This window comes from Suncus etruscus, chromosome 10 (assembly GCF_024139225.1).
Source record: "Suncus etruscus isolate mSunEtr1 chromosome 10, mSunEtr1.pri.cur, whole genome shotgun sequence".
NCBI classification, from domain to species: Eukaryota; Metazoa; Chordata; class Mammalia; order Eulipotyphla; family Soricidae; genus Suncus; species Suncus etruscus.
Genome location: NC_064857.1, coordinates 33,131,739 through 33,156,626, shown reverse-complemented (window position 1 = coordinate 33,156,626; position 24,888 = coordinate 33,131,739). Strand labels below are relative to the sequence as shown.

Genomic DNA, 24,888 nt, shown 5'->3' with positions numbered 1-24,888 from the left:
TGAGCACATAGCTAGAAGTAACCCCCGAGTCTCAATAGGTGTGGCCCCAAAACCAAATAAAACAAATTATGTTAGGCAAAGTTTTCTTCTCTTAAGGGAAGATTGTAGGGGAGTGGTACTGAATTGGAAGGGATTGACTTTTCAAGAATATAGTATTTTACCTTGGTAACCTGAAAAATACAGATTGGTCAGTATAAAGGTTCCTTTTAGGGTAATTTTTTTGGGGGGAGAGGGCACACCTGGTGAAAGGGGTTACACCTCGCTATGCGCTCAGAAATTGCTCCTGGCTTGGTTCTACCATTCGTCCTAGGTTAGCACATGCAGGGCAGAAGCCCTACCACTTGCACCACCGCTCTGGCCCTAATTCTAAAACTATAGTTTGGTACTAATGATGGACTCCAGCATGAATAACTGAATAACTTATCTCCATTTAGGGCCTGCTGTTTCTTGCTTCCTCTGTTCATTTTTTCTTTCTCTATCTTGTTCTTTCTTTTTCTCTTTCATGTTTCCTTCTCTTTATTTTCTTTTGTCTCATGATAATTAGTTGAGAATGCAAATTTTGTGATTCTGTTTAAAAAAGAGCTATCCTTCCTATAGATACAGGTAATTTTTAAGTTTTATTTTACCTTATTTAAAGAGAATGTATCACATAGTTGAAATATTTGGTCATAATAATTTGTTTTCAGGTAAGTGGGAGCAAAACTAAAAAAGAAAAAAGGAAGAAAAACTAAGAGTACAGCAATAAGAAAATTTGTGAAAATTATTGTATCTCTCAATGAGGTCATAAAGATATTGTCAGTTTGAATAAACTCTTGTTAGTTGACCATTCTGTTTTCTTATTTGTTTCTGAAGATTAAGTGGCTTCAGATACACATTGGTGTCTAAATTGGTGTGTTCCTATAGGGATTATTATGAAATATTAAATTTAATTAAATTTAATTTTAACAGTATTAAACAAAATGAAGTTGTCATAGGTACAGGAATTTCAAGCACTATTGCTGATACTGTGGCTATTGTGAAATGTAGTTTTAGCTACCAGGGCTTCCAGAAGTCTGAGAAAGTGGTGAAAAGAACCAGCACTCGCTCCAAAAAATGTCCTAATGATATCAGCCTCTACCTGGAGTTTTGGTCAGATTGGTGTCTCTGCAGAGAGACATAGAGTGGTGAAGCAGAATTTTTGGCAAAGAGCTGATTGTGGGTGGTAGGTATAATAGGGTATGGCTTTGCTATGGTGGGGATTTGGCCCACCTTCTCCTCCTGAAATTGCCTGTGTACCCATAATTTTTCATGGCTTAGTTTATTATTTTTTTTCAGAACAGAGTAAGTCTATGGAGCTGGCCAGGTTCAGACATGGTCATTGGGTTTGTGGGTGCTTTTCCCCTAATACATCTATTTTTTTTTTTTTTTTTTGGTTTTTTGGGCCACACCCGGTGACGCTCAGGGGTTACTCCTGGCTATGCACTCAGAAGTCGCTCCTGGCTTGGGGGACCATATGGGATGCCGGGGGATCGAACCGCGGTCTGTCCTAGGCCAGCGCAGGCAAGGCAGGCACCTTACCTCCAGCGCCACTGCCCGGCCCCAATACATCTATTTTTAAGTTAGCTTTGACATGTACTTTTATTGTTAAAAACAAAACTTAGTAACTTACACATGTAATTGACTTCAATAAATTATTTATGAATTGGGCAGCACTTTTTAAAGCAAATCAAAACATTTATAAAGTATGAAAAAACCTTGCATAAAACAAGGGATTTGATCATCAGAAAAAGCATGACAAGGTTATTAGTGACAGGTAATTTCAGCATCTTCACTCAAGGGATAACAGGGGGATTTTAAACAGCTTTACGTGGCTGGTACTGATTAAGGAACTGGAGAATGCTTGGGTTAAGATTATATCCACTAGAGAAATTAAAACTACTACTAGGAATTAAGTTTGAGTGCTACCTAATATAAAAGTTTCTATATAGTATATAATATAACTGTTTCTATTTGAAGCCATTATTTTTTTCAAGTTTAGATAATTGTTTTGTTTTGGGTTTAGTTTGGCTTAGTTTGATTTTAAGGTCACACCCAATGGTGCTCAGGAGTTATCCGTGAATAATCAGAAATTATTCCTGGCAGACTCAAGGGAAAATATCAGACACTGACAGATCAAATATGGGTTGGCCACATGAAAGGCAAGTCTGTATTATTGCTCCAGCCCCAAAGTATAATGTTGAATAGTTTAAAATTTATTTTTTAAGGAAGAGATGGAATTGTGCTATATTTTGAAAATTAAGAAAAATAGCTAAGGTTATATGTTGTGTATGTAAATATTTACATACACAACAGTTATATGATAGACTGAGAAATCCAGGTCAGACTGAACTTTTGAGGTAAAATTTAAGTGTTGTAGGGTTGCCTACAAAGGATTCTGTATATTCTCAGAAGATTTTGTAGGAAATAAAAAGTAATAGCGTCTCAATTCTCCAGGTAGATGAAACCCACCTGTTATAAAATACAAATTAGCAGGTTCATATATATATATATATATATATATATGTGTGTGTGTGTGTGTGTGTGTGTTCATGTATAAAGTTTGCATTTTTATATATTTACATTCATATTTATATACATACATATATATACATACATATATATATATGTTCAAGTCATCTTAATTACCATGTTCAGTAAAAGACAAAAGAAATTAGGGATCAGGGAGCCAGTTGTGGTAGGATACTAAGAAAAAATAAATAAATCTAGAGATTATAGTTTTTCAGCTTTAAGTCTATGCATTCTCTGTTGATGAGTTTCTAGTTGTATTATCTTGTACATGGTTCAGAGGGGAATAATAAGTGGAGAATTGCCTTAAAAGTCATTAAAACAGCACTCGGTTTGGCAGCATATATACTAAAATTGGAACAATACAAAGATTAGCATGGCCCCTGCGCAAGGATAACACGCAAATTAGTGAAGCGTTTCATAAACAAACAAACAAACAAACAAAAACAAAAGGTGGCTAAAACAGGGGCCAGAGCGATAGCGCAGAAGCTGACCCAGGACGGACCTGGTTGGGTCCCCAGTGTCCCATTTGGTCCCCCAAGCCAGGGGCGAATTCTGAGTGCATAGCCGGGAGTAGCCCCTGAGCATCACTGGGTGTTGCCCAAAAACCAAAATCTAAATTAATAAATTAATTAAAAATGGTAAAACAATAAAATAAGTCCTCTTAGAGTTACTTTAAAGTTAATGAAATATTCAGAGCTTCTTCTAAGTCTGTTATTTCATAAAAAAAAAAAAAAAGAACTAGGGGCCGGGCGGTGGCGCTAGAGGTAAGGTGCCTGCCTTGCCTGCGCTAGCCTTCGACGGACCGCGGACCGCGGTTCGATCCCCCGGAGTCCCATATGGCCCCCCAAAGCCAGGAGCGACATCTGAGCACATAGCCAGGAGTAACCCCTGAGCATCACGGGTGTGGCCCAAAAACCACAAAAAAAAAAAAAAAAAAAAAAAAGAACTATTGTCAAAAAATAATCAACACAAGCATATTTTTGGAAGAAAAAAAATCCTGTTCAATTCAATCTTTACTTCAACTTAAGAAATGTCAGTAAGCAAAAATCTAGAATTGCTGTGATTATACTAAAATTTTGAATAATATCTGGATTTTAAAAATATTATTATTAATGTTTCTAGTTTCATATTAAGAAACATGATATAAATGAAAAGCAAGTTGAATTGTTTTGATATTATTTTTTTGATTTTAAGATGAATAAAAACAGGGTTAGTATATAGTACATATATTTACTTGCTGATTAAATTATAATTATTACAATTTTCTAAGAGTAATTGGTTGAACATGCTATTCAGTTAAGTAGCTCAGAATATCTCTGTAGCTGATACTTCTAGCAAGTGGACTCTACGTTATCTTTAAGTTAATTGATCTGTAGCAGCACTAAATATTTTTACATGTAGTAAATATTTTACATGTAATAAACATTTACTAAATGTATAATCTATTCTGAATATGACATTTTTGATATATTTTTATAACTGACAGTAAATAACACTAAAAGCAGATGTGTAATAATATTTTTGTCTTCATTTCTAATCTTTCTTTTGTTGTATTATTTAAGCAATGTTGAAAGGCCATATCATACATACCGTTTTTGTTTTTGGGTTTTGGTTTTGGTTTGGGGGCCACATCTGGCAGAGCTCAGGTGACACTCTTGGTTCACTGCTGGCAGGTTCGGTGGACCATATGGGATCTGGGGAGCGAACCCAGGTTCGTCCTGGGTTGGCATCGTGCAAGGCATATTCCCTACCAATGTGCTATCTCTCTGGCCCCATGTATAGTGTTTTCTCTTCAAACTTGCCTCTTACATATAGGATGCAGGTGAAAACTTGATGTTTAGACCAGTCCCTTCTTTCAAGTGATTTATGATTCATAATAGGATAAAAGCAGCTGAGTATAAAATTTACTCAAAAATAAAGTTACCTTCTGTAAAAAGATGACAAAACTGGGGTCTTTATTTTTTCTCCAAACTACCTCTGCCCCTCTGTTATATAGATATGATTTCATGAAGGATTCACCTGAATAATCCTAAATAAGCATTTTTGTCTTAAAATAATTGATTTAATCATGTCCCTTTTCCATACATGCTATTGTTCATCGATTCAAGCCAATCAGGCACAAATTTGTGTCTTTGGGATGCTATTCTTCAGCCCACTTTAATAGAATGAATCAAGGTTGCAGATAGAAGCTTCCAGTTCATTTTGGACAAAAATGTGCCCTCACTTAATACAGAGAATGTCCAGGTTCATGAATCACAATGCTACACACTAGTCACAGCAGTTCTCTGACCATCAAAGAGAAAAAAGAAGCATGACCAATCCAGATGAACACTGACTTTTGTGTCACCTAAGAGGACTGCCTGGAATAGACTTTCCTATTTTTTGTAAATTAATATCTTTATTTAAGCATCATGATTACAAACATATTTGTAGTTGGGTTTCAGTTATAGATAAGAAAAATAAGAACACCTTCCTTCACCAATGCATTTTTATATAAGACTAAAGAAAGCAGTGGTAAGAGGAAAAACAGTTTTAATGTCTTTATTAAACTGAATCAAATGTCTAAATTGGTCCATACAATCCACATTTGAAGATGTCAGAAACAAAGTGAATACAGTATTTGAAAGAGCTGATAAAGTAAACAAGATAAAATTTTATTTACCTGTGACCTCTTTATCTGACTATTACTTTAACCATTACTTTATCCTGCATGTTCTTAACCATTTCCCCTCTATAAGAACCAGGTTTCTGGGACACATTTTGAGTGTTCTTTTTTTCTTTTTTTAATTGCTCACCTTCTGTTGAGTATAGTTAATATATGAAGGCAAAACTGAAAGTTTCAAATTGGTTGAAGATAACTTCACCAATTATGATTTCCTCATCTTCTTCCTTTTCTAATCCCTTGTATATACTTTGCAAAAGCAAACTTGTTTTCCCTCATTCAATTTATTCCAAGCTTTTGCTTTTGTTTACACCCTTGTAATATCACAAAAATTTATAATAGGCTCTAAGTCAAATTTTGTCTCTCATGTATAACAGCTTTATGGATTTATCATAAATATATGCTCTCTTGTTAGCCAAAATGTCAGTTATTTGTTCTGAATGAAGCTATTGAGTTTTGAGTTTTAAATTTAAATTTATATTTGCTAGATTGTACTACTCTACTAGTCTCAAATTAAAATGTTTTATTTTTTATATCAAAAAATGTTTTATTTTTAATGGCCTCAACTTATGTTTGTTTTGGGTGGTAGGACATACATGACAGTGCTCAGGTTTTACTCTTAACTCTGTGCTCAAGAATTTTGTCTTCTTCCAGCAGAACCACACAACTTAAATAATCTTGTTCTGCCTCATGAATTGAGGGGGGAAATAAAAATAAAGGTACCAGGACCAAACAGCCATATAAGCATTGAGTGGAAATAAAAATTGATCAGACTTAAACAACAAACCCAAAGTCAACAACAACAGAATCAATACCCTATCTACAACAAGCTATACACAGAGGGGAACAGTTACACTAGCACTCAGGAGGCAAAGGAGAGTGATATGGGACACATGCTGGGAAAAGGGGTTGAAGGGAGGACAACTCTGGTGGTGAGAATGGCCTTGATTCATTGTCACTATGTACCTTAAATATTACTGTGAAAGATTGGTTACTTTTGCTCACAATAAAAATTATTATAAAAAAAAGAAAGAATTGTGTCTGGCATAGTTCAAACTGTTTTGGCCATATGTGGGGTAAGCACTTTAATTTTTGTATTATACCTCCAATTTAGCCCCCTGAATTCTTAAGTTAACAATTCCAGTTTTAGTGCCAGCTGCATTTTGCATGTAGCCAATCCTAGTTCATTCCTGGCACCACATATGTACCCCAGAGCTTGCCAGGAGTAAGTAATCCTTGAGTGCAGAGCCAGGAGTAAACCTTGAGCACAGTTGTGTGTGGCCCAGAAACAAACAACAACAACAACAGCATCAACAGCTATAACAATTTCCAGTCTCTTCATTCTTTCGAAAAACCAACTCCTGGTCTCATTGATTTTTTTGTATTATTTTCTTTGTTTTTATGTTGTTTATTTCTGCTCTGGTTTTTATTATTTATTTTCTTCTGGCTGAGTTTGGGTTTCTTTGCCACTGTTTTTCCAGATTCCTAAGATGTCTTTTTTTTTTTTTTTTGGTCCATCCTTTATTTGGGTAGGTTATTCCAGCATTTTCATTCACATTTATTAAGGAGTTTATTCTTAAACTGTTGATTTTGTTACTTTCCTTTTTCCTGAAGTAGGCCTGTATTGCTATGAGCTTCCCTCTAATTACTGCTTTTGCTGTGTCCCACAGATTTTGACAGTTTGTCTCTTCATTATCATCCATCTCAAGGAATCTTATTATTCCTTGATTTCCTCTTTGTTCCAGCTGTTATTGAGTAGCATGCTGTTTAATCTCCAGGTGTTTGATTTTCTCCACAGTTTCTTTTTACAGTCAGTCTTGATCTCTGTTGCATAATGATCTGATAGGGTGCTTCTAATAATCCTTATGTTTGTGACTTTATGCAAGTTAGATTTATGTCCTAAGGCATGATCTATTCTAGAGAAGGTACCATGTGTACTTCAGAAGAATGTGTATTCTGCTTTCTTGGGATAGAGGGTTCTGTATAAGTCCGTTAGTTCTATTTCCTCTCATTTCTCTTTTAGAGCTCTTATGTCTTTGCTAGTTTTCTGCCTGGTGGATCTGTCTAGTGGTGATATTGGAGTATTGAAATCTACTACTATCATGTTTTCTTTCATATGTTTCTCTAGGTTTGTGAGCAAATGCCATACATAATTTGCTGGCTCTACAGTCGGTGCATAAATATTGGTTAGAGTTAGTACTTCTTAGTCTAATGTTTCCCTGATCAATAAGTAGTGACTCTCTTAGTCTCTGAGCATTTTCTTGAAGTAGAATGCAATTTAGTCTGATATAAGAATAACTGTCCCAGCTTTTTTGTTTGTTTTCCATTGGACTGAATAATTGATTTCCATAATTTATTCTAAGCCTGTGTCTATTGTTCTTATAGGTGTGTTTCTTGCAAGCAGCAGATATCTGGTTTTTGTTTTCTGATCCAACCCTCAACTTTGTGTCTTTTAATGGGGGAATTTAGCCCATTGACATTTAAGATTATTGACAGAGAGGGTTGTTGTACCATAGTATTGAGTAAAGTGGTTGCTGTTACAATCGGGATTTGAATTGTGTAATACCTCTTGGAGTAGTTACTTAAGAGTTGGTTTGGTTAGCACAAATAGTGTGAGTTCTTTTTGTCTGGGAGTGTTTTTAGTTCTCCCTCCCATATGAATAAGAGTTTTGCCAGGTAACGGACTCTAGGTTGGAAGTTTCTTTCATTCAGTAGTTTAAATATGTCATTCCACTGTCCTCTTGCTTGAATTGTTTCAAATGAGAGGTCTGGTTTGATTCTTATGTTCCTTTCTTTGTACTTGAGGATTTTTCTCTCCCTTATTGCTTTAAAATTTTCATCTTTCTCTTTGTTTTTTTAAGTTTTCTTCTACATAAATTGGACTGCCCTTTAAGTCTTCTGTTCTAAAAAGCTTGTGGGTGCTTTTATACTCACCTGTAGTTTCTCACCAGGTGAAACAAGATTTGAGTTCCCCATCTAGCAGGGTAATATTGCATATCCAAAACAAAAGTGGGTGCTATCATCTTGGATGTAATTGTGTAAATCCCTCCCTTCTCATCACTAAACAAATACCTTCCTCTACCACTAGTTAATTTACCATTCTGCAAAATTCATACCTTTAAAATTAATAGATTACTGTTTTCATTTAATATTTTATTTTTTGAGGACTACCAGTTGTGATATTATTAGTAATGCCAATGAAACATATGATAATATCTGAAAGAAAACAATATGGAAGAACACACAGTAAAACTGAACTCCTCCTCTTTGGAGATCAGTGTGCATTGGAGACAGTATGTCAGGTACCAGTAGATCCATATTGACTTTATTATTCACTGTTTAATCTATGCCTAATTTAGCCCTTTTACTGGAAAGAATATTCTTTCCTAATTGGGAAATTTTCTTTGCCATTTCTAAAATATAGATAAGAGTGTTACAAAGCCTCTTGATAGGGTTCTAGCCATAAGCAAACGTGCCCTCTTTTGCCTCCTTTTTCTGAACCCTTCTTTCTTCTCCTGCTTTCTTTTCCTCTTCTTATTGCTTTTCCCTTTCATCATCATACAATAATACAATTAGCTTAATGAACTGAGATGAAAAAGAAGCTTCAGGAAACTCCCTGCTTAAAAATATTTAAAAATTTATCAGTAAATTAAATAAGGCTTAAATTCTTTCTATCCATGGGATTAATACTAGAAGCCAAAGCAAAAATAACAAGAATAGAGTCAATGAATATGTATGAGGTAGAGGTTACAATAGATTCCATAGGTTACTTTTATTCCTTTTAGCAAGGATTAAACTATTTTAATAGTCCTGTGCTGCACAGTCATTTAATTGCTTTTCTGAGACAAGAAATCTCTAGGTATCATGTAAGGTAAAACCTTTGGGAATTTAAGAAAAAGGTAAAAGGAAGAAGCATGGTACTCAAGATAACATTATTTTATAGTCAGAGCCTGACACAGAAAGGTTAACATTTTCTGCACCTGCAAAAAATGTCTTTCTAAGTCTTCTTTCATACTTGTTTTATATTAACTTCACTTCACATTAGCACCATGGGGGGAAGAAGGCAGACATTTTAAAAACTATCCTCATTTTAACTAATGTGAGAAAATGTTTCTTGATTTAATGAAGTGTGAATAAGATTTATTTTATGCTTTCTAGTCTTTGGTTATTAGCCCCCTAGTGAATCATAAATCATACTGCAAATCATATGCTTGCAAATAAAGTTATAAATACACTGAAATAAATAAAGAATAAACACAATTAGGTTTGTCTATATAATTCAATAAAAAGTAAATTCCATGGTGGAGAGATATTTCAACTGCTGAAAGGCAAGATTTGTATATGCCGGGGGCAGAAGATCAGCCTCCAGAGCCACATGGTTCCCTGAGCACTTTAAGAGTGAACCCGAGGGGCTGGAGAGATAGCACAGCTGTAGGGTATTTGCCTTGCATGCAGCAGACCCAGGATGCACGGTGGTTCGAATCCCTGCATCCCACATGGTCCCCCATGCCTGCCTTGAGCGATTTCTGAGTGCAGACCCAGGAATACCCCCTGAGCGTCGCCAGGTGTGACCCAAATCAACCCCCACCCCCCAAAAAAGAGTGAACCTGAGCACAGAATTAAGTCTAACCCCTAAGAAGAGAAAAATGTGACCCCCCCCCCAAATGAATAAAATCAATTGTAAGGAGTGGGGTAGAAAGACTTGAACCACCCCTGACAATGAACTGGCCTGTTTCTGATTCAATGTTCAGGAGAGACTCCCTCATAGTGCATGGGGGTTCACATGAAATTCTAGGAATTCAAACTAAGATTATCAAAATGGAAAGCAAGTACCTGGTATCCCCTGTACTATCTCTACTCCATAAAAGAAAAATCTTACATCTACAGATTATAAATTTTAAAATGTTTTATGACAAAATCCCAGTGTTCAATTGGTCAAAGACTTATTGGAGGGGGGAACTGAGCTATAGTAAAGTGAATAGGGTGCTTTCCTTGCAAGCGAGCAACTATAGTTCAATACCAGCACTATATATGGAGACATGTCAGACTTTCTCCCTGAGAACACAGAGTCAGAAATAAATCCTGAGCACTGCCAGGAGTGGTTAAAACAATAATTGAAATTATTTATATGTGTGTTCACATGTGTTTTCTTGTGTTCTCATGCCTGTGCATATATGTTATATGTGTGCTTATAAACAAATATATCATAATTATAATATGATTTTATTGACTTTCAGAAATTAAAGGAAACAATACTATTTCCTCCAGAGGGATGCCATTAATTCACAATGGTCATATATTCAGATATAAAAGACAAAGAAAATTAATTATAAGTGCAGGCACAGATAATTAGCTTTACAGGTCATTTTCCTGACCTAATAAACAAAAGCAGGAGAACCCTAATATTCAATTGACTATATTTCTCTCATCTTCTATGATTGAAACCCAACCACAATCATGTTTGTAACCAAGGTGTTTAAATAAAAAAATTTTTAAAAAAAGAATAAATTGATATTGAACACTTTGTAAAAAAATGCACATTAGTATAAATGTTTGACTTAATAAGAGGAAAATAAATTATTCAATCATTTCACATGGGTATAGATGGTTTGTGGCGCTATATAAATGCAGTACAAATCGCTAACTAGTATTTAAGCAATGGACTCTTTCTCTAGACAATTGCATATCCTTGCAAATATTTGCACAGAACTTTGAGCTCTCACTAACTGGCTCACTTCAACTCCCCGGTCATGCTTTCACACTTTGCTTACTGTGTTTCCTTTGGCCACTGGTTAAGAAGAAAGACTCTGTTTAGAAGCCAGGAAACAGTTATAAAACTACAAAAAACCTAAAACTGTTCATTTGAAAGAATAAAGGTTCTTTAGTCAGACCCACAATTTACCCATTTAAAATCCAGTTTATTCTCCAAACATTTTAAAGCAAACTAAAACTTAAAAGTTTTCACTTATCCCAAGATGTTCATTTTTAACAATAAGTTTTATAGCAATGAAACAAATTAAGTGAAAGAGATCTGTGGATTAAATAGACAGTGATGCCAGTTTGGATATACTATGACACTAGTTTGTCTATTCATATAATTGAGTGTGAATTGGAGAAGTCAAAAAAAACATATAATATCTATTACCAGAGTATGAGTTATTCACATTTGTATATGTACATCTACATGTGTGCATGTAGGCATATAAGCACATGTGTTAACAAAAACACAAGGGCAACTGAGGAAGGCAAACAGGTGACAATCTACACACTAGTAAAATCTATGCTCCAAGTTAGGGCCTACAAAGGAAGAAAATTTTCTAGCTAGCAGACAAAGATTTATAACAAAGTAATTTAAAGACAAGTATATATATTTGTATAGTCAAAGCTTCTTGTTTTTAACATCACATTATAATATAAAATATTATCAAAAACATTTATATACATAGCCAGGATATGGAAACAACCCAAATTACAATGTCCAAGAACAAATATATATATATATATATATATATATACCCATCATCATACACATATATAATAGAATACTACTAATTAATTATAAAAAATATACATGTTATAACTTCAAAACATTGCATCACATGAAAATGGTGAGATACAAGACTTCTGAAATATTGCATTTAATTTATAGAAATTATCCAGGTTAAGACAAAAGTAAAATTGTGAATAATAGACCAAAGGACTTTTACTGGGTGATGCAAATGCGGTCATGAGTATAGTGATGGATACACAATTCTACAAATTTGCTATATCAGCAAATCTCTTTTCTATTCTGGTATGATTGACATGTAATATTGTAAGTAATTTAAAAACCTACATAATAATTTGACATTTCTATATACAGAAAAACTTTGACCTCAATATGTGATGAATTTTATAATCTCACTAATTTTCAAACACACAATATTAGCTATAACCATGCTGTACATTATATTCCATGAGTTATTTATGACTTTGCATTTGTACTTTTTTTCTTTTGGACCATAGCTGGTGTAGCTCAGAGCTTACTCCTGGATCTGTGCTTAGAAATCACTCCTAGCAGGGCTCAGGGGACCAAATGTGATCCTTGTGCCAGACAAGCATCCTACCTGCTGTATAATATGTCTTTCTAGTCTAAATTTATACCTTTACATCTCCTTCACCCATTTTACTGCCTTTGGCAGCCACCATTCTGCTTTCTTATCTATACTTTCTGGGTGTTTGTAGGTAGGATTTTTGTCTAAACTTTGTATAAACAAAGATTCATAAATGATATTTTAATTGCATTTTTATCACACAAAATGTTATACTTCTCATGGTTTTTGCATAAAAAAGACTACAAAGGTCAATACACTACAGCATAGGTTAGATTATATCCAGACAAAAATAAACACTATCAAAACACATTTATTTCCCTTTTATTCTATTGTTATCATTGAGTTCAAAATCTTGGATATCTGTTTTCAGTGGCCAAAATGCTGGAACTCTAATTATTTGGAAAACAATCCTGGTATAAAATTCTGCAAAAGAGAAAATCAGAGTTGAATTGAATGTCAATTATGCATGCTAATCTTCATTCATGGACAAATATCTGATTAAATTCGTATAATGCAGCTGGGTCCACTTTAATCTGTAATAAAAGAGAATATCACTCAAAGGATGTGAAAGCAGGAATTGAATATTCAAGTATGTTATGTTTGAACATTCACAAAACTCAAGGTGTTCACACTACTATTTCTGTTTTTTTTACCATTTATTTTTGGTTTTTTGTTTTGTTGTTGCTATACTTAATTGTTGTGATTATCTGATGCTATTCTATTTGAATAAAAACTCTTCAAAAAACTAAAAAAAAAATAAAAACCCAGAAAGGTATATATATTCATATTACATATATACCTTATACATATAGACATAAAAACTCTTAATCAAAAAAATAAACCTCCAGAAAGTATATATACATATACATATACATAAAGGTTTCTATATTACATATATATTAATATGTATATTACAGCACCTCTAATGCATTTGCCTTGCATGAAACTGACCCCAGTTCAATCCCTGGCACCAGATATGAGTTCCCCAAGCACTATCAAGAGTGATCCCTGAAGAGACCTAGAAGTAATTTCTGAGCACAACCAGATGTGGCCCAAAACAAAACAAATAAAATGAACAGAAGACTATACTGTAAAATTTCCCATCCAGCCTCAAGAGCAAATACCAGTTCTGTAGAAAAAATTCCAAAAATATTAGCATATGATACATGGTAACAATTAGTAATATATATATATATATATATATATATATATATATATCTTTGAGCTACATATAAAGTAAATTCCAAATTATAGTTATCTAGAAAGTAAAATGCATTCCTCCCTTAAATACCTTCCCTTGGGGAACAGGCTTTTATTCCTCATTCTCATATCAATGCTTGCTTTAAACTAAAAGAGAAGATAAGAGGTATCTGGAGACAAAGATGGTAGCTTCTTTATGGTAGCTCCATGATCATTATAAAAGACAGACATCTTTCAGACCTTTGTCCTCATTGCCAGGATTGAGTTTTCCTCATCCAAGTCATCTCATCAGGTCCTGGTCACAATGTAGTGACTAAAGTGAAAACTCTTCATTTCTATAGTTGTCATTCAATCTAAAACCATGAATAACCAAAACCATGACTCCCAGTCGTCAGCCATGTTGATTTATTATTTCTTTCTTTCCTGGATCTAGATAGTCTAACTGTACAGGACTCACTTCATTCACCACCAAAGTTTTAGTATTACCAACCTACTGCAAAGGTCCCTCACACATTTCTCTCAACACCACCTTTTCCTCTGGTAACCAAAATGATTGGACTGAGTCTAGTAGTTCTGTTGTTTCTTTGCATTTTATTTGCTTTAATTATTTTCAGTCTGCAATGAGTGAACCCAACGGGTAATTGCCCTTCCCTTTTTTGCTTTTATTGAATAACATCACTTCAAGCTCCATTCATTTTGTTCAAAACACGCATTATTTATTTTTAGTGGCAAAGTCATATTTCATTGAGTATGCAAACTACAGCTTCTTTATCTAGTAATCAGTCAAGGGGCATTTCAGTAGATCCCATGTTTAGCATAGGTTCCACTGTAAATAATGCACACTCATTTCCCTTTAAAGAATTCTGAAAGTCCCATGCTATGTTTAATTGACTTCGTAGGTATATTTAAAGCTGGGCATTTTGCCACTCCTAAATAATAGTGTTCTTTTAGTAAGCAATACAGGAAGAATGGATAGTGAATAAACAGCTAGTGGCTTACTTCAGCATATGAGGGTATTTTGTATATGTCTACATACGTCCTTTCCCTAAAGTTTTTTTTAAAAAACAGTGTCCTGCAAAATGTGGTCATCTTGCTTTTTATTCTATCCACCATATTCTTACCATTTTAGTGGTATCAAAGTCAAAATCAAAACTGGCACTGATTCCCTGAAAGATGGATTTCACTAATTGAGGGGCACTCTAGGCACTTATAATAACCATTTCTTCTTAAATTTCTTGCTTATAAAATATTTTAAGCCAAGCCTACATTAGTACCACACCTAGCAGCTTGCCAACATGAAGATCCATCTCAGGACTAGAAAGATAGTACAGCATGTAAGGTGCTTGCCTTGCACATAACTGATCCAGATTCTCTCCCAGACACCCATATGATCTTCAAAGTCCCACCTGAATTACTGAATACAGTCAGGAATAAGCCCTGAGCACAGGCAAGTATCTCCCACATCTGCCACCCAAGCCTCTAAAATCAGAATTACCAGATAAACAAAATACTGGGTAATAAGTACAAGAATTCAGGTTTGAAGAATAGCATATGACTGTCAACCTTCAAAAGTCTAAATTTAGTGTTACTAATGATCATAGTATATAGAATCTTTGTTCCAACTAGCATTTAGGGTTTGGAAATAATTCAATGTCCTAAGATATATATCTATGAGGGATCTTGTGTGAACCAGGGCCAGAGTGAGCTTCAGCCTGTATACTTAATCCCTAATTGTTTCATCAGTCAGCAATTCCATTTTAGTGTACCTATTCCCTTGTTTCCACTTCTTTCTTAGACAGGGTTTCTTTATCCAATCTCACCTTTTCTCCTTAACTGGCAGAAGGTAACTTTCAACTGCAAATGCCTTTCGCCCTGGTTTCTAGATTCTTTTTTCTTATATAAAAAAATTGCTTCTGGGGCCGGGTAGGTGGCGCTGGAGGTAAGGTGTCTGCCTTGCAAGCCCTAGCCAAGGAAGGACCGCGGTTCGATCCCCCGGCGTCCCATATGGTCCCCCCAAGCCAGGGGCGATTTCTGAGCACATAGCCAGGAGTAACCCCTGAGCATCAAACGGGTGTGGCCCAAAAACCAAAAAAAAAAAAAAAAATTGCTTCTATGTCCTAAATTTTTCTTTTTCTTTTTCTTTTTCTTTTTTTTTCTTTTTTTTTTTTTTTTTTTTTTTGGTTTTTGGGTCACACCCGGCAGTGCTCAGGGGTTACTCCTGGCTGTCTGCTCAGAAATAGCTCCTGGCAGGCATGGGGGACCATATGGACACCGGGATTCGAACCAACCACCTTAGGTTCTGGATCGGCTGCTTGCAAGGCAAACACCGCTGTGCTATCTCTCCGGGCCCTAATTTTTTCTTAAATAATCTTCATTGGTTTTCATTTCTGAAACTAAGTGCTATGAGAATGTGTCACTATTATAAAGACCTGGTCCCAGATTTTTTTTACTGTTTTTGAATCAAATAACCTAAGCCATTGAGCATAGCACAAATAAGTGCTGACTATGGCACTATATTAAAGCTTAATTTGAGTCAGTTCTTCCCCCCAACATCTGAGGAATATATTTTTCTACTTTTATACCAAGCCTGGATTGTTCCTGCTTGTTTTATTTTATTTTATTTTTTACCCAAAAGGAATCAGCATACGGGGCCGGAGAGATAGCACAGCGGCATTTGCCTTGCAAGCAGCCGACCCAGGACCTAAGGTGGTTGGTTAGAATCCCGATGTCCCATATGGTACCCGGTGCCTGCCAGGAGCTATTTCTGAGCAGATAGCCAGGAGTAACCCCTGAGCACAGCCGGGTGTGGCCCCCCAAAAAATTAGCATAAAACCACACAGAACCCTGTTGCTACTGCTAGACATTAAATTGTTGCTAAATTTTCCCATTGATGTAGAGTCTTTAAAGACATAATTAGCACCAGAGAAAGTCTTCTAGTTTCCAGAAGTTGGGTGCAATACAAAATCATATTAAATAGCCATAACAAGGATAGAGATAGAGCTTCAGAAAATCTAATACTAGTAGTTTATCAGGATATAGTGTCAATACTATGTGAATTTGGGTGGATTAAAAAGGCCATTAAATTTGACAAAACATAGATTGCTAACCTTTAAAAGGAACAATTTTAGCATAAAAGTAGGTTCAGAAGCTGAGTCATAGTAAATTAAGAAATGAATGAAAAGGAAAGGAAAGGAGGCAGTTTATAACAACATTCATTTCAGATGTTGTAGAAGGAAGAAGGAAATTGTAAGACTTAACAGAATAGAGTAACATTTTTTGTAAGATAAGAGAGAACTAAACATTTTTGAAAGCAGAAGAAAAAAAGAGTCTGTGAAAAGAAGATATTTAGAGACATTCAAAAATGCGAAAGAAAAATCCTTTTTACAAATCAAGATAAAAATATTAGAAAAATGGTTATCGTTAAACAGTGATAACTCTTTTTCTGCAGGCATGTAAAGAAAAAAACTGAAAGAATGAAAGAATAACTCTTTTTTTTAAAAAAAGCTGCAAAATGATCTTCTGACGGTATTTTAATTGTCTCCCTTTAATTGCCTTACACGAACCAAAGTAATAGGGAAGAATACAAAATGTATTAATTTGAAGTTGAGATTTTCACAGAATTAAATATTTTTATTGTAAAGAAAGCTTATTGAAATCATCTATTTATATAACCTCTTTATTTGAAAAGATAGAAAAACCATGAAATTCAGACTGATTTACCAAAGAAGCTAAAGGGAATCAGTAGCTATCAGAATTTGATACTATCTACAAAAATCCTTGAAGATCATGAGCTAGAGAAAAGACAATATTGCAAATACTAGAAATAAAGTTGAGAATGAGGCTAAGGGTAAAATTAAGACTGAAGCTGAGAAGAACCAGAAGGATAGTAAAGCATCACATGAGCACTTTCCATGAGTGAAGCCAACCTGGGTTCGATTCCAGCATTTCTTTCTTTCTTTTCTTTCTTTCTTTCTTTCTTTCTTTCTTTCTTTCTTTCTTTCTTTCTTTCTTTCTTTCTTTCTTTCTTTCTTTCTTTCTTTCTTTCTTTCTTTCTTTCTTTCTTTCTTTCTTTCTTTCTTTCTTTCTTTCTTTTTTCTTTCTTTCTTTCTTTCTTTCTTTCCTGTTCTTTCTCTCTTTCTTCCTTCCTCTCTTCCTTCCTCTCTTTCTTTCTTTCTTTCTTTCTTTCTTTCTTTCTTTCTTTCTTTCTTTCTTTCTTCTTCCTTCCTTCCTTCCTTCCTTCCTTCCTTCCTTCCTTCCTTCCTTCCTTCCTTCCTTCCTTCCTTCCTTCTTTCTTTCTTTCTTTCTTTCTTTCTTTCTTTCTTCCTCTTTCTTCTTCTTTTTTTTTTTTTTTTTGGTTTTTGGGCCACACTCGGCGGTGCTCAGGGGTTACTCCTGGCTGTCTGCTCAGAAATAGCTCCTGGCAGGCACGGGGGACCATATGGGACACCTGGATTCGAACCAACCACCTTAGGTCCTGGATCAGCTGCTTGCAAGGCAAACACCGCTATGCTATCTCTCCGGGCCCCAATTCCAGCATTTCTTAACACTCAGGGATTTCTCCTGGCAATGAACTCTGAAATCGCTCCTGGCTTGAGGGACCATATGGGATGCCGGGTGATTAAACTGTGGTCTGTCCTAGGTTAACAAGTGCAAGGTAAACACCCTACCACTTGCACCATCACTCAGGCCCCAAGATAGCTCAATTGAGAGAGCATTAAGCTGAAGATCTAAAGCATTTCTTTTTGTTTGTTTGTTTTTGTTTTTTGTTTTGGGGTCACACCTGGCAGCCCTCGGGGGTTACTCCTGGCTCTGCGCTCAGAAATCGCTCCTGGCAGGCTTGGGGGACCATATAGGATGCCAGGATTCAAACCACCATCCTTCTGCATGCAAGGCAAACACCCTACTTCCATGCTATCTCTCCGGCCAACATTTCCTATTTTCTCCCCCAAGTGACACTAGAAGTGATCTCTGATCACAGAGACTTAGGTCTCAACACTGCCAGGTGTAAGCTCAGCAAGGAATGAAAATGATTTAATGGCCAAGATTGTAGCTCAAAACATTTAGTTTGTTATTATTTGAAGAATAAGCAGTCTATTCTGTTTTACTTTGAACAAGAACAAGGATTAAGAAATGAGAAGCAGGACTCAGACTGTCTCTAGGTTCTTTGTGTTCTTTTTGTTAATGAGCAGGCATAGACATCAAGGGGTCTGGAATGATACAAAAGGAGATAAAGTATGTTGTTATGCACACAATAGACCGAGGTTTGATCCTCAGCGCCCAAAAATCTCTCAAATCATGCCAAAAATGATTCCTGAATGCAGAACCAAGAGTATACCATGAGTACTGTTCTGCATAAACTGACCCACCCAACCACACACACCAAAAACAAAAAAGTCTGAGCATCTAGGACTATAAACACAATCTTGTTCCCCAGTCAGTGGTGATCTCAAATCTAATCTATTTTTTCACCTTCTTAAATATTGACCAATATATGAAAACATTGATTTAATTTTGTAGATTAGACTTGTACTTTGTTTTTCATTTTACTACTATTGGATTACTGGTACTACCTTAATCAGTATTCATATTCCACCCTAGAGTGTGATCTGGTTATAGGATTACTGGATTTCCCCTACTTGATATTCTTCCTCCACCCAAGGGTGTGGCTTGGTTCTTGTGAATAAAAGCAGGGATCTGAGGAAGGCAGACACTCATTTTTTTTAGTCTTTCTCCACTAAGCTGCTTTCTTTCTTGGGAGCAGAAGGCTTGTGTGATGGGAGTCCTGCCTTGAGTGTTAGATTTCCTGAACCCTTTCTTGCACCCTTTCACTGTGTGAATTATTTTCTGGGTCAATGTCGATGTCTACTTCCAGAATCATGTCTCACCAGATCCTTGTTTTGGAATCTGGGGCTCTGATTATATAATACTATCTGGTTGTGTCACCTAATGTAAGTTATTTTGGCCCTAGTGACTTTATCCATAAAGGAGATAATATTTTCTTCACAAATATCTTATAGAATAAAATTACCAAGAATTCTGCACTAAATATACAGTTCTAGGTAAATATTCAAAAGGATCTGAAAATAATGGTTATCTAAGTCTCTTTTTCCAACAAAATGTAAACATACAACATGATACATTAGGAGATATAACCTGTCTAGAAATATAATATTATTACCATAAAAATAACAGCACAAAATGTGACTATTCAGGTAATGTCTAACATCTCTGCAGTGAAATATTCCCTCATCTCAGTTACTACCGTGTAGAAATATAGAAAACTATTGGGCTTTGTAGGGAACATGTACTTTCTGCCAGTTATTATAAAGGTGATGGCTTGGGGGAATCTCAAATGCCAGTTTAACATCCCATATTTTTAAAGCTCATTGAACAATGCTCTTTCTCACTGAGCTGACATGACACCAAAGCTGCTTCCCACACAGTTTCTATCTTTCAGGGAAAAGGAAGAAGATTCAGCTCTAATTATCACTGAGTCAACTCTAATGCCTTCCTCCAGAAGGCATGAAGCAGAAAAGTTATGTCTGGTAACTGATAAAGCAGAACTGATACAGAAAATTGCTGGTCAAATGTGCTGTCAACTATTCTCAATTCAAGCATCTTAAATACAGCCAAAAGGCCATTTTTTTTTTTATCATAGCTACATAAAAATTTAGTCTTTCTTATTTAAAGGCTCTGTCAATATAATATGTGTACAAAACATTTGGATAATAATGCATGGGGCCCCAAGGTCATTTTTAGTGATATCCAGCTCACTAGGCCAGCTGTGCAGTAGTAGGACCCAAGGATATGATTTTGTTTTCAGCCTATCATGCTAGAATCCTAGGCCACCCAAGAAAGCTTGGGGTCCTCCAGCGTTACTCTCAGAAATCCCTTGGAAGACAGTTTTTTATATTGAATTTGAAGTTTTACAGCTTTGGGAAATTTCATTGGCTCCTAAATGAATACCAAAAATAGTTTTAAAATAGCTTTCGGTTTTGCCATTTTTACCCAGTCCAAATACCCTTTTTGAAAAACTACAATTTTCAAAATAGTTCTGGAGACATGAGAATTATTTTATGGAGGTTTGCAACCAAGCCACAGATGTTTACCTAAAAAGCCAGCCATTCTCAGGGCAAATATGGTCACTGTGAATCAAATCTGGTCCCAGAGAAACAAAGATTCTTATCTAAGAACACAGTAAGTTCATGCTGATTGTAATAGTGTGAGAGTTATTTGTATGTTTCTGTCCATCCCAGCTCCCAGAAGTCTGCTATAGGCTCTCTCCCATAGGAAGAGGGTTATGACTGTTCCCAAGTAGGTCTTTAAGTTTTCTTTCTTGTATCTAAGCAACTAATCCATTTCTCCAAGTAATGGATTCTGCAAATTATAAAAGAGAAAGCTTAACTCCCTCCTTCTGCCACCCCAAATGGCATAGGTTATTAAACACATTATTTAAAGTTTCTAAATAACAAGGATGATACAGTCCCCAGAGGGCAACATGAACTCTCTAAGAGTAATTTAGAGTGAATTAATCTTATTTTATTATTGATCATGGTTACAAACTGTACTTAGAGTCAAATGCAAGCTACACCTGAATTTCAGCAAAGTATTTAGCAATAAATTAAATCTAATAAAAATAAATATTCCTATGTACAAACAGATAGTAATATTTAAAGGACATCATCAGACCATATAGTGATGAGATTATTCAAGTGATCATAAAATAAGGAAAGTCAATATGTGCAATACATAAGTAGGTGGGGGAAATAAAGCCTCCTTTCCGTTAATTTCAACATATCATATAGAATAATAATAGATATTGACCTTTGGAATGAAAGTCCAATGAAGGAGGCTGAAGAGATAGCACAACAGGTAGGATATTTGCCTTGCATGCAGCTGACCTGGTTTCGATCCCAGCATCCTATATGGTCCCCAGAGCCTGACAGTAGTAAATTCTGAGAGCAGAAACAAGAGTAACCCCTGGGTGCCACTGGGTGTGGCTAAATAAATAAATAAATAGAAAAAGAAAGTATTCAGTGAAATCAAAGCTTAAGTTTCAAAATTCCAGATTATTAGATACAAAGGTCCTGGAGATATTTTGTGCTTTTTAACTCAAAATTTCCATTTCTCATGTTCTCAAAAAAGAATAATTAAAAGTTTAGGGGCCTGAGAAATAGCATGGAGGTAAGGCATTTGCCTTTCATGCAGAAGGACGATGGTTCGAATCCTGGCATCCCATATGGTTCCCTGTGCCTGCTAGGGGCAATTTCTGAGCAGAGAGCAAGGAGTAACCCCTGAGCACTGCTGGGTGTGACCCAAAAACCAAATAATAATAATAATAATAATAATAATAATAATAATAATAAGTTTAAAGCATTATTTAGCAAATACAGGATATTTGATAAGTAGCATGCTTAATAAATAGGTGAATAGTACTTAATTCCACATAAACATTACTATGCAATATTATATTATCTTCTTGGGATTGAACTGTAAAGGTATTTGTAACTATGTTACTTAGAAAATAATTTGAGCTGTAGAATAACTATATAGAGAATATTGTTAAGGAGAGGAGGCCATCTTGGGCCATGCTGTTTCCAACCGCCTGAGATCGGATTTCATCAGCGGTCCTGCCGGCTATCCTGCCTGCTTCAGAGGTGGGTAGGGACTTACACACAGATTCCTGCAGGTTTCTGCTGAGTGTCAGAAGGGCACAGAAGCCATCTTGGACCATGCTGTTTCCAGTAGCCTGAGAATGGATTTCATCAGCGTTCATGCCTGCAATCCTGCCTGCAACAGAGTGTTCTTGGCTGGCTCTGCCCTGCTGCTGTGCCTTGGATGACCCTGAGGACTTGAAGAGAACTCTTTGCTTTGCTTGTCTGTTTTTCCTGAATAGTTGAAGCTCTCCTCAGAGGCCTAGGAAGTGCACACCCATAAAGCTATCACCACAGAAGACTGTGGCCGCTCCACTTCGCTTGGCAGATGCGCACTCTTTCTAACCAATGAACCCCCCAAAACATGCAGAAAAAAATTACACTACAAGCTTGACAATGGGGAAACCTCACAGGCAAATACCATGCACAGAGAATGAAGACAATAGCTGGGATGACCCAAAAATTCCAACTATCTGATTAACCTCTCAGATAAGGAGTTTAGAATAGAAATATGAAAGATGTTCATAGAACTCAAAGAAAACATAGATAGATCTGAACAGACCACAAAGACAGAAATCAGAAAACTCCAAACTGAAATAACAGATCTGAAAAACATGGTAGCTCAACTGAAAAACTCAGTGGATAGCCCCTCCAGCAGGTTAACAGCTGCAGAGGACAGAATCGGTGTGCTGGAAGATGAGATGGAAAAAAAAAAAAAAAAAACTCAACACAGCAAAGGAAATTGGAAAAGAAACTTAAGACAAACGATCAGGCAATGGAAAAAGTACTCAATAAATGTGAACAGATAAAAATAGAAATCTTTGATAAACTCAATAGAAACAACATAAGAATCATTGGAGTTCCAGAAACCCAGGAAGGAGATCCCCAGGAAGAATCAACTGTCAAAGACATCATCAAAGAGATACTCCCAGAGTTAAAGACTACATTAAATCAAATCCTGCATGCCTGAAGAGTACCAACTAAAAGAGACCCAAAGAGAAACACCCCAAGACACATCCTTGTTACAATGACAAATCCCACGGATAGAGATAGAAAACTGAAAGCAGCAAGATCAAAAAAGGAAATTACATTTAAAGGAGCATCCCTAAGACTTATAGAAGACATGTCACAAGAAACTCTCAAGGCCAGAAGACAGTGGTGGGATATTGTGACAAGACTGAATGAAATGAATGCCTCACCGAGAATACTGCACTCAGCCTGACTCACATTCAGGTTTGAAGGAAGGATACATAGCTTCATGGATAAACAACAGCTCAGAAACTTCACAGATAAATGACCAGCCTTAAAGGAAAAACTGACAGGTCTACTTTAAGACAAGAGAGACCAACAAACACAGCAAACTAATCTACAAAGATGACATTAAATCCTATGACAATCATCTCCCTCAATGACAATGGACTAAATTCACTAATTAAAAGACACAGAGTGCCAAAATGGGTCAAAAAGATGAATCCAACCTTCTGATGCCTACAAGAAACACACCTGAATAATGAGAACAAACATAGACTCAAAATCAAAGGCTGGAGGAAAATTATCCAAGCAAACAATACCCTTAAAAAAGCTGGGGTGGCCATATTAATATCTGATGACACCAATGTTATACTCAGAAAACTTGTAAGGGACAAAGATGGACACTATGTACTAATCAAGGATATGTGCAACAGGAAGAAATCCGACTTTTAAACATATATGCACCCAATAAGAGACCAGCAAATTATCTAATAAATTGTTGACAAATCTCAAAGAAGACATCAATAATAACACAATAATTGAGGGAGACCTCAACACGGCCCTATCAACACTTGACAGGTAAACAAGACTGAAACCCAACAAAAACATACTAGCCCTGAAAAGAGAAATGGAAGAAATAGGACTAGTATATATAGGATATTCCACCCCAAAAACCTGGATACACATTCTTCTCCAATGTACATGGGTCATTCTCCAAGATAGACCACATGCTGACACATAAAACATACCTTCATAAAATCAAGAGGATAGAAATCTTGCAGGCTGACAACAAGGCTCTGAAATTAGATGTGAACTACAAAGGGACACAGAAGAAAAACTTTAACAATTGGAAATTAAACAGCCTGCTTATGAACAACTGTGGGTCCGAGATGATATCAAAGAGAAAATCAAAACTTTCTTGGAAAAAATGATAATGAAGACACAAACTGCCAGAATCTATGAGACACAGCAAAAGCATCCTGAGAGGAAAATTTATAGCTTTGCAACCACACATCAGAAAGGAAGAAGGGGCATACCTGAATAACTAATGACGCAGCTCATAAAATTAGAAAATGACCAACAAAAGGACCCAAAAATAGGGAGACAGAAGGAAATAACAAACCTGAAAGCAGAAATCAATGAAGTGGAAAACCAAAAAAACAACCCAAAAGATCAACAAAAGCCAAAGTTGGTTCTTTGAAAAAATAAACAAGATTGATAGACCATTGGCAAAATTCACAAAGAAAGAGAGAGAAACCTGATAACCCGTTTTAGAAATGAAAAGGGAGAGATCACGACAGAAATTGCAGAGATCCAAAGGGTAATCAGAGACTACTTTGAGAAACTTTATGCTACTAAACATGAGAACCTAGAAGAAATGGATAAATTCCTGGACACTTATAACCTTCCACGGTTAAGTAAGGAGGATGTAGCATATCAAAACACCCCCATCACTACGGAGGAAATTGAAATTGTAATC

General features: G+C 35.8%; 1 protein-coding gene and 1 non-coding gene across 2 annotated transcripts in view; both read left to right on the top strand.

Annotated features, from left to right (window-relative positions):
* NKAIN3 (sodium/potassium transporting ATPase interacting 3) overlaps positions 1-24,888 on the top strand; it is a 559,837-nt gene that overhangs the window by 482,583 nt on the left and 52,366 nt on the right. The gene's annotated exons all lie outside the window — the stretch shown is intronic.
* LOC126021740 (U6 spliceosomal RNA) lies at positions 2,869-2,972 on the top strand. Its single transcript, XR_007500219.1, has one exon. It is a non-coding gene; the product is annotated as a U6 spliceosomal RNA (small nuclear RNA).